The sequence below is a fragment of the Elephantulus edwardii genome, unplaced genomic scaffold (genome assembly GCF_000299155.1).
Source record: "Elephantulus edwardii isolate Elephantulus edwardi_28Jun2011 unplaced genomic scaffold, EleEdw1.0 scaffold00016, whole genome shotgun sequence".
NCBI classification, from domain to species: Eukaryota; Metazoa; Chordata; class Mammalia; order Macroscelidea; family Macroscelididae; genus Elephantulus; species Elephantulus edwardii.
In genome coordinates this window covers 20925725-20935414 of record NW_006399766.1, presented here as the reverse complement: position 1 = coordinate 20935414, position 9690 = coordinate 20925725, and positions in this window count along the sequence as shown.

The following is a 9690-nucleotide window of genomic DNA, read 5'->3' as shown; positions in this document are numbered from 1 at the left end:
GATTGGCACAGGACAGAGCGGAGTTTAGGGCTGTTGTACATAGGGTCGCTATGAGTCGCAAGTGACTCGACGGCACATAACAACAACAACAATCTTTGCTTGAGCAGACTGCCTCAACATTCTCTTGTGGAGCAGCTGGTGGAAGTGAACTTCTGACCATTTGGTTAGCAGAGCCCAACACTTAGTTGTGCCTTGTAACTTACTAAACAAATCTTTCCTAACAAAATACCCTCCTTAAAGAAGGAAATGTTATTCCTCTGAAGTTTTCTCACTATCTAACAGATACATAGAACCACCACATTTTCCTCTGCCAACTCTGAGACTTAAAATTTCTTGGAACAATTCACACAATAAGGGGAAATTCACGACTTGCAACTGAGACCCAAGCAATCACAGTAACATACCCTTTTTCACAAGGGTTCAATTTGAGCAGACACAGATCCTGTAGTCTCAGAAATTCATTTTCTTCATTTTATAGTAGGAATGAGTAGTCAAGCACCCCCTGCATTTTTTCAATGCAGCTAGATAGCATATTATGTGTTTACGGAATCATTCAACATTGATTTAAAGAAAACCTACCATGAGGTAGGGACTCATTCTAAGCACTGGGGTTATAGTGATGCACAAGACAAACATCATTACTGCTTTCACAGAACTCTCAGTTCAGTGGAGGAAACGAAAAATTAAGCAATTATAATACACCATGATACATGTGATCATGAAGCTAAATATGGAGTGCTATACCTTTGGGGAGGGAGCTCAGGTGTCACTGTGCTGCTGACCAAGAGTCTGTGTCTCCAGTAGTTTAAGTTCATCAGCTACTCTGAAGGAGAAAGACGGGCATTCTCCTCCTGTTGCTATTAATAGCCTCCGACAGTCAATCAATTCAGTGGCAGTGAGTGAGCCGTGGACTTCGGGATCATAAAACTCCTCCTGGAGGAATTGATAGTTAACCTCAAATCCAAACTCAAGCCACTGCTGTTGAATTGGAACTGACTTATAGCAACCCTCCATTGAGTTGCTGAGGCCGTAAACTGCGTGGGAGGAGACTGCCTATCTTTCTCCCTGGAAGCCACTGACAGATTGAAACTTCTAGAGAAGTGCGGCCTGTCAGTTAGAAGCACAGCTCTCTATGGACTGGTCTACCAGAGCACCTTATCAAATCTAAACCACGTCCTCATAGAACTCCTTTCAGGTGTGTCAAGGGAGCTACATAATACCTTGGTTGTAGAATTAATTTTATCACTCTCTTCTAAAACTTTCGGTGGTGCCCACTATCTTTTTATTTTCTTTTTTGAATTTTATTAATTTTAATGAACATTATAGAGATTTTGGATTTCCATTCATTCATTGTTGCACTTTTCTCCCTGCCCAGCCGCCCCCCCCACCCCAGTTCACTCCTCTCTTTGAAAAGTAAAAGAAAAATTCCTTCATTGGTATACAGTCCCCCCACACACACCCTGAATACACTCCACTGTGCAACCTTAATTCTGGACTCTTGTGATAATCATAATACCCTATCGTATATCGCTTTTAAACTGTTCTCTCCCTCATCTGCTTCAATGTAGTATACATAATTTATCCAGTTTTTGGTGCCTACTATCTTAGTAAGACTTTTTGATCCTCCTATGACTTGGTTTTGCCCTTTTCTTTCTGTCCGATCCATCACGACACCCTTCTACCCAGACTGCAGCCTGACTATTCCTAAAATGTTCCCTTATGCTGCTACACTTTTGCCTATGAGTTGCCTTTACTACGGAATGTCCTTTCTCCTTTATAAGAGCTTTCTTGCCATTCCTATCTTAATAATTTAAAAATATTAGTTAAAAAAATATTAGTTCAAATGTTATCTTCTACCCGAAACTTTTCTTCACCAAGCTCACGAAATCTGGAGTTAATTGTAGTTTTCCATAGGACCCATAATACTTACACCAGTTATTTTATTTTGTCCAGTATCATTATGGGTTTTGTATGTGTCTTCCTCTTCTCTTATTTGTTTACCTTGTAAACAAGCATTTATCAATCATCTTCTGTATATTTGGCATACTATCTTAGATGGTGAGATACAGTGAAGAAAAGAAGGCAAGGTCCCCACCCTTAGGAAATTCTTTCACTGCTCTTAGCATGCTAACATGTCTAATACAGCTGTTTGATGTATGTTGAGTACATTAAAAAAATGAATGGATGGCTAACAAAGTATATTCATTGTATCTTCATTCAAAAAATGTTAAATAGAAAGTAAATGAATGAATCATAGTATAAAGGAATTATTATATGAAAAGCAATACAAAATATTTTAAAAATGAATGGATACTGGGAGGAGTGGTTTGCATTTTTATTAGGTGGTGGTGGTGGTGATGTTAGGTGTCATCTAGTAAATTATGATTTACAGGTCTGTATTTCCATAGGTCTATCTGTGTTCATTGGCTGAGAAAAGGCATTTGACTGTGGGGATCACAACAAATTGTGGCTAACCTTGAGAAGAATGGGAATCCCAGAACACCTGATTGTGTTTATGCAAAACCTAGACTGGGACCAGGAGACAGTTGTCAGAATAAAGCAAGGAAACAGCATGGTTCAAAATCAGAAAAGGAGTATGTAAGGTATATGTCCTGTCTCCATCTGTATTCAGAAGAGATCATTTGGGGAGCTGGGGTTTATGAGGAGGAATGTGGCATCAGGATTGGAGGAAGACTCTTCAACAAATCTGTGTTATGCAGATTACACATGAAACTGAGGAAGGATTGAAGTATTTGCTGCATTTGGTCAAGGACTGTAGTCTACAGTGTGGATTGAAGCTAGTGACTAAGGTGTGTCCGATCTAGGCCACAGTCTTTGCAATTACTTGCAATGCATCAGATAGCTGGATGGCAAGAATTTTGAACTTCCATCTCCATGTTTTGAGCATGCAGCCAGGAGAGACCAGTCTTTAGAGAAGGATATGATGCTTGGAATGGTCAATGGAAAGCACAGGAGAAAAAGACCCTGAATGAGATGGATTGACACAATACCTGAGGTAATGAAGGTAGGTGTGGTAGAGACAGTGAGATTGGCTCAGGATAGAGCAGGATTCAGAGCTGTTGTGCACAGGGTCGCTATGCTTTATAGTCAACTCAACAGCACATAACAACAACAAGAACAAAAAAGAAATAGCTGCATGGTCAGGGGTCTTCCTCTCCCTCGCCGACCTTCCACACTTCCAAGCATCATGTCCCTTTCCAAGAAAAGCCCTTCCTAGTAACATACCCAAAGTATGTGAGGCAAAGCCTCGTCATCCTTGCCTCCAAAGAGCACTCTGGCTGCATCCTCTCCAAGACACAATTGCTTTGGTAATCTGGGAGATTCAGTGCTCTTCTCCAAGAGCACAGCTCAAAGGCATCAATTCTTCTTCTGCCATCCTTATTCATTGTGCAGCTCTCAGATGCATTGCAAGGGATGAGAAAGACCATGGCCTGAATCAGACCCATCTTAGTCCTCAAACTGACATTACACCACAATAATTTGGAGAGTTCCCTCACTGCAGACTCTCCCAATACAATATGTCTCCTGACTTCCTGTCTGCTGGTACCAAGGGTATTAACTGTGGATTCAAATAAGATGAAGTTGTTGACAGTTTCAGTCTTTTTTCCATCCATCATGATGTTGCCTATCAGTCCAGTGATAAGAATCTTCATCTTTTTGACACTGAGATGCAATTCATATTGAAGGCTGCATGCTTTGATTTTCTGCAACAAGTGCTTCAAGTCCTCCTCACTTTCAGAAAGCAAGTTTGTGTCATCTGCATAATTCAGTTTGTTGATGAGTCTCTCTCTGACCCTGATGCCACATTCCTCTTCATAGAGTCTAGCTTCTCAAATAATTTTCTCAGCACACAGATTGAAAAAGTATGGACAGAGAATACAACCCTGAATAGATAAATGGTTGATTTTATAAAACATAATGTATACAGATTATATGAAACATAATGTGAAGGAATATGTGAAGCAAAATGTAATTGAATAAAACAAAATGTCTACAAATTTTGTACGCAAACCAATATAAAAGAAAAAAAACCCAACCTCAAACAACCCTGCATGAGGTAAGGCAGCTTGAAAAGCCCATCTAAGAACACATTTGGGGGAACAAGGTCCCTATTCCACCCCATCCCAACCGCCCTGCTGGCTTGGTATTTCCAGACTAGACTTAGGGGTCAATAGATTTGGGAATGAGGGTACCCAGTTTCTTGATTCTGTTGTTAGTGTTGAGTCACTTGTGATGGAGTTGGTCTGAATCCAGATGAACCCAGGTGTCTGGTGATGATGACTAACTTAATCAAGTAGCTGTGCAGTCTCACATGAGCCAAAGGTCTTTATTATTCATGTGAGTAATCTCATTCACCCTGGCATGTTGTAGCTATCTGCATCATGCCTGGACTATAGTTCTCCTAGGGCAGTGTGCTTGCATACCTGTCTTGAAAACATATTAGTGTAGAATGAGATTTGTGATTAGACTGCTCATTCATAGATTTTCTTCCCCTCAGTTAATAAGGCCAAAAACCATTGCTCTATTGTACATTTTGTACTGTCTTCAAATTCTTTTTTTTTTTTCCAAATTCTTAACAAATGTTTCCTGTGTTCCTCCTGTGTGGCACGTACTATTAGGCACAGCTTTAAACAAACTGCCTCCAGAGATTTACTGGGAGAACTAAGACACAAACATTACTCCCATCAGACTCACTGAGAGGCAATAGAAGCAGAAACAGCACTTTCCTCCTCCTCCCAAAATGATGGGAGACTTAGTCTTCAAATTTTGATAAATGATAAAATGCCTTTTCCAGTACCTCCCCACCCCTACCCCGACCCCACTTCATTGCTTTGGCCTGTGAGTGAGCATTCCTGCCAAATAGGTCAAACAGGCTAGGAAAAGTAATTAGCAAGCATCCAAACATCAAGATCACTTGGGAAAACCAAGTTTTCTTGAGTATGTCACACCAGCCACCTCCACCATAGACACGTCCCTCTGAATTTAACACACTGGGAAGATGACATTTACTGCCATTGACAAAAGGTATCCTCCTTTTCTGAGGCTGAAGTCATTCTGCACTTCCGACACCAAATGAAGCATGACAGTGGCACCTAATGGATATTCCATTATGTTCCGCAAACACATAGCCCCAGATATCTTCTAAGTCTCAGCCTAATCACGCTTTTAAAAAATTAACAATCCTTTTAACTACTTCATTTCTGATTATCATATGCAAACCAAGCAGCCATTAGGGCATTAGACTCATCAGGAAAGGTGTTCTCTGTGCTGCAGTTTCAAAGCTTTGATAATGCAGCCAGTCACCCATCCTATCGCTTGACTTTTCAGTTAGTTGATTGAGCTGTTAATACTGCTCTTAAAAAAGAAAATAATCGGTGATACTTACAGTGGCATTAGCTGACAGGTTGGAATCCTGCCGCACATTCTGTAGTGTCACCAAGCTCACAGGAGGTTCCGGATTTCTAGAAAAGGGGTTACCACAGTAATATCAGTTTAGTAAGCCAATGCTTATCATCTGAACCACCAACCTTGTGACTTATTTCTTACTTTGGCCTGACTTGGTGAGGCTAACTGAATAGAAAGCTACAATAACAATCTGTGTCTGTACAATTGGCATTCGGGGAAGACTTTGGCTATTGACTATTAACTAGACACTTGGAACAGAGTGGAAAATATAGACACAAGGCTTCTTAGTTAATTTCCATTCTTCCAAAGACCATCTTTATTAGGATTCATTCCTGAAACTAAGGAATTGTGTTTGTTTCATTTGCCAAAGGGTCATACTGATCAGCATTGCTGAAACATGTCTCAAGGAAGCCATTTTCCCCCACAGTCTTGCACCAATTAAAGTAAATGTGGGGAAGGGTTAGAATAATAATGACACAACAGTGACATTTTTAGTCTTTATCTTCATTTTTCAGGTATATCTCTTGTAAACAGCATATTGATGGATTTGGGGTTTTTATCCAATTTGCTACTCTCTTTCTCTTCAGTGGTGCATTTAAACCATTTACCTTCAGTGTGATTTTTGAGAGGCAAGGTTTTGTTGCTATAGTTTGTTGGATTCTTTTTGGTGTTGTTGCTAGGTACTTTGGTCCATCCTGCATTCTGTGGCACCTCTGTAAGAAGGACATCCCTCAGTGTTTCCTGCAATGCTAGTCTTGTTTTTACAACCTCCCTTAGGTTCTATTTTTCTGGGAATATCTTGATCTCTCCTTTATATTTGATTGACAATTTTGCTGGGTACAGTATTCTTGGTTGACAGTTGTGTTCTTTGAGTGTTCGATATATGTCATTCTATTGTCTTCTTGCTTGCATGGTTTCTGCTGAGAAATCAGCACTTAATCTTATTTGCTCTCCTTTATAGGTTACTCTCTTTCTCCCTCACTCCTTTCAGAATTCTATCCTTATCTTTGGTTCTGGAAAATTTGACTATGATATGTCTTGGTGTTTCTCTTTTGGGTTCTATTCTATATGATGTTCTCGCACCTTCTTGAATATATATTCTCTCACTCTTCATTATGTCCGGGACATTTTCTTCTAGTAATTCTTCCACAAATATTCGGTGCCTTTATTTGCTTCTTCCTGTTCGGGATTCCAGTTATGCACATGTTATTTCTCTTTATGGTGTCCCACATTATTCTTAGGTTTTCTTCTTTTTCCTTACTTTTTTTTTTTTTTGGCATTCTAATCCTAGTTTATTCAATAAAATCCTTCCAGTCTACACAATAAGGTACAAACACAACAGTACCTAAAACACTACAGTTACAAAACTCGAAACAGAAATGTTATAGCTCTGACTGTACAAGAGCAGACAAGTGGTTGATTTGAAGACCTCCTCAGTGATAGGTGCCCAGGTGTCCCAGAGCTGGCCTCTCCATTGATTTCAGAGAGAAGGGGGACAAGCCGTGTAGGGGCCAAACCATGTAGGGGGAGCTTCTCACATTTCCTTACTTTTTGATTCTGCTTTTTGTCCTAGCAGATCAGTGATGACAATTCTATGTTCTATCTCACTGGTTCTTTGTTCCATTTCTCCAACCCTGTTCATGTGACCCTCCATCATTTTTACAGCATCTGAAACATTGGTCCTCATATTTTGGATTGTGGTTTCTTGTTTTGTCCAAAGCCTCTAATGCCTTGTTTGTTTTATCTGTATTGTTTTGGGTTGTTTTTTAAGCTCCTCCTGGTTTTTCCTATGGTGTCCTCTATTTCTTAAATTTCTCTTTCACCCATTAAAAATAGTCAATCATTGTTCTTTTAAATTCGTGTCAGGAAGTTTCTTCAGACTTTCTGGCTTTGGGAAATCCATTGATACTGTATCGCTTTTTGTGGGTGACATCTTGTTTTGGGATTGCGTAGGGTTTGAGGTAGCCTGCTTCCTACGTGACATTGCTGTGGTAGAGGTTTTCATGTATGAGGCAATAGCAGGTTCTTGATCTGAAGGTACCACTCCAGAAGATGGTAGGGCAGTTACCCTGCCTGGGTTTCTCTCAGTTTGGTAGGAAAAAAAAAACAAACAAAAACCCAAACCTGTGGAAACAGCCTCCTCTATCAGACAACTGCCACAGCTAGGGTAGCTCAAAGTGCTCTGGGCTAAAGGCAGTCGATGGCATGGACGTGAGGAGACATAAGGTGGAGTGTGGAAACCTTATTGGAAAATCAGGAAGCCTTGGCTTTCCCTTCAAGAACGAGCTCCAGCTGTCTTATTTCCTTCTGATTGAGCTTATGGGGTCCCACATGATCCAGCCAAACAGCAGTTACACCCCCACAAAGTACCTCACTTAAGTTCCAGCGTCACTTCCAGTGTGCATTGGGAGCAACGTTCTGGATGCGAGCCAGCGGTACCCAAACTGACATTCCAGGTACAGGCCAGCTATGATGGGACTGTAGTTTCAGGCTCACACTCACTCAGATTCCAGCTTTCCTGCTTACCCCTGCATGTTCATCCCCAGCACATGTGCCATCAGCTCCCTAGCACGTGTGTGGTGTCAGCCATCCACTCCCCAGCATGCGTGTGGCATCAGCAAGCAGCTCCCCGGCGCGTACCTGGCTTGCCAGCAGCCAGCAGCTCAGTGGCATGGGTGTGGCTTCAGGAAACATCTCCCCAGCGTGGGCTTGGTATAAGCAGGCAGACCCTGGCACATGCCTGGCATCACTAGACAGCTCCCCACCATGTGCCTATAGTTGTACCTGATTTCTCTCACTCAAACTCCAACTGTCCATCTACACTGCCAGTCTGCCTAAACTTTGCAAGTCTTGCTTTGGCAATCCCAAAACCTCTTGGACACACCTAAGGCATTCTATAGAAATAGGCACACACTATTCTGAAAGTACATGCTGAGGGAAGAGAGAGGGACAGACTGTTGGTGATGGGAGCTATATAGCAGAGCCCAATCATATATTTCTTTTAAATAGTTCTTTCCTTCATCTGTTTCAATGCAGTGTTCATTATTTATCCCCTCTTTTCTTAGTTTCCCCCAAAACCCCATGTTGGAAGGTGTCCTATTTTATAACAGTGGTGTTATGCAGTATTTGTCCTTTTTTGACTGAGATATGTCACTCAGCATAATGTCCTCTAGGGCCACCTATTTTGTGTAATATTGGGGGAGCGGGGGAGGGGAGGAAATGATACAACAGTGAATGATTTTTTTTAAAGTGAACTGGTGGATAGGGAGGAAAATGTGCAACAATGAATGAATGAAAAGCCAACTTTCCTGTAAACTCTAGTTAAAATCACAATTTAAAAATCTATTAAAATGTATGAAACATATTCATTGTTATATATGTTCTAATCATTATTAGAAATAGTAACTTTTATCTCACAGAAGGAAAATAATCAAAGAGCCACACTTTTGGATGACATGTCTGTGTTTGCTCTTATGCTGGTTTCTACAACAATTTAGATTTGAGTTGGTGACAGCAGACATCAAATAAGTGTACAGAGATGGAATCTCAGAGAAAGAATTATGTTAACAGCAATTTCCAACTCTATGAGAAAGTGCATAAATTCACAAGCTGGCAAGGGAAATTGTCTCCCTTGACTCTTTTGTAGTATAATGAGGACCTTCTACATATTTTTAAAATGAAGACTTTAAAAGCCAGCAACAAAAAGAGATCATTTATATTTTTCCAAACGGATGGTTTAGATCATATATTGAAGTTGTAGAAGATTTTTGTATTTCTACATCTTCATTTTTCTTCAGTCACCTCTGGAGAAGGTGTGCTGTCCTTCTCTGTGAAGTAAAAGGAGGTATAGCAATGCAAATGTTGCAGATTATAAAATTGTACAAAAGGTCTATCTGCTAAATTCATTTCCAGACTCTATAGGACATTATCTGTATGCTTAAACAAAAGAGAATTGAAAGTTAAAAAAAAATCCCCGAGCATTTCAGAAGTGGGAACAGATGTAAAGCTTAATAAAAATGGATTTGTGTGAAAGCCAGACATTAGATTGTTCAATTTAATGATCTATCATCCTTTAGCATAGATTTTTACTCTTAAATTTCACCAACTACACCATATAAAGCATCATTCTCTATTTGAAATGTGGGACAGTGTGAGTGATACTAACCCAGGCAAAACCATACAGGAAGAAACCAATATAGTATAGTATAGTATAGTATAGTATAGTATAGTATAGTATAGTATAGTATAGTATAGTATAGTATA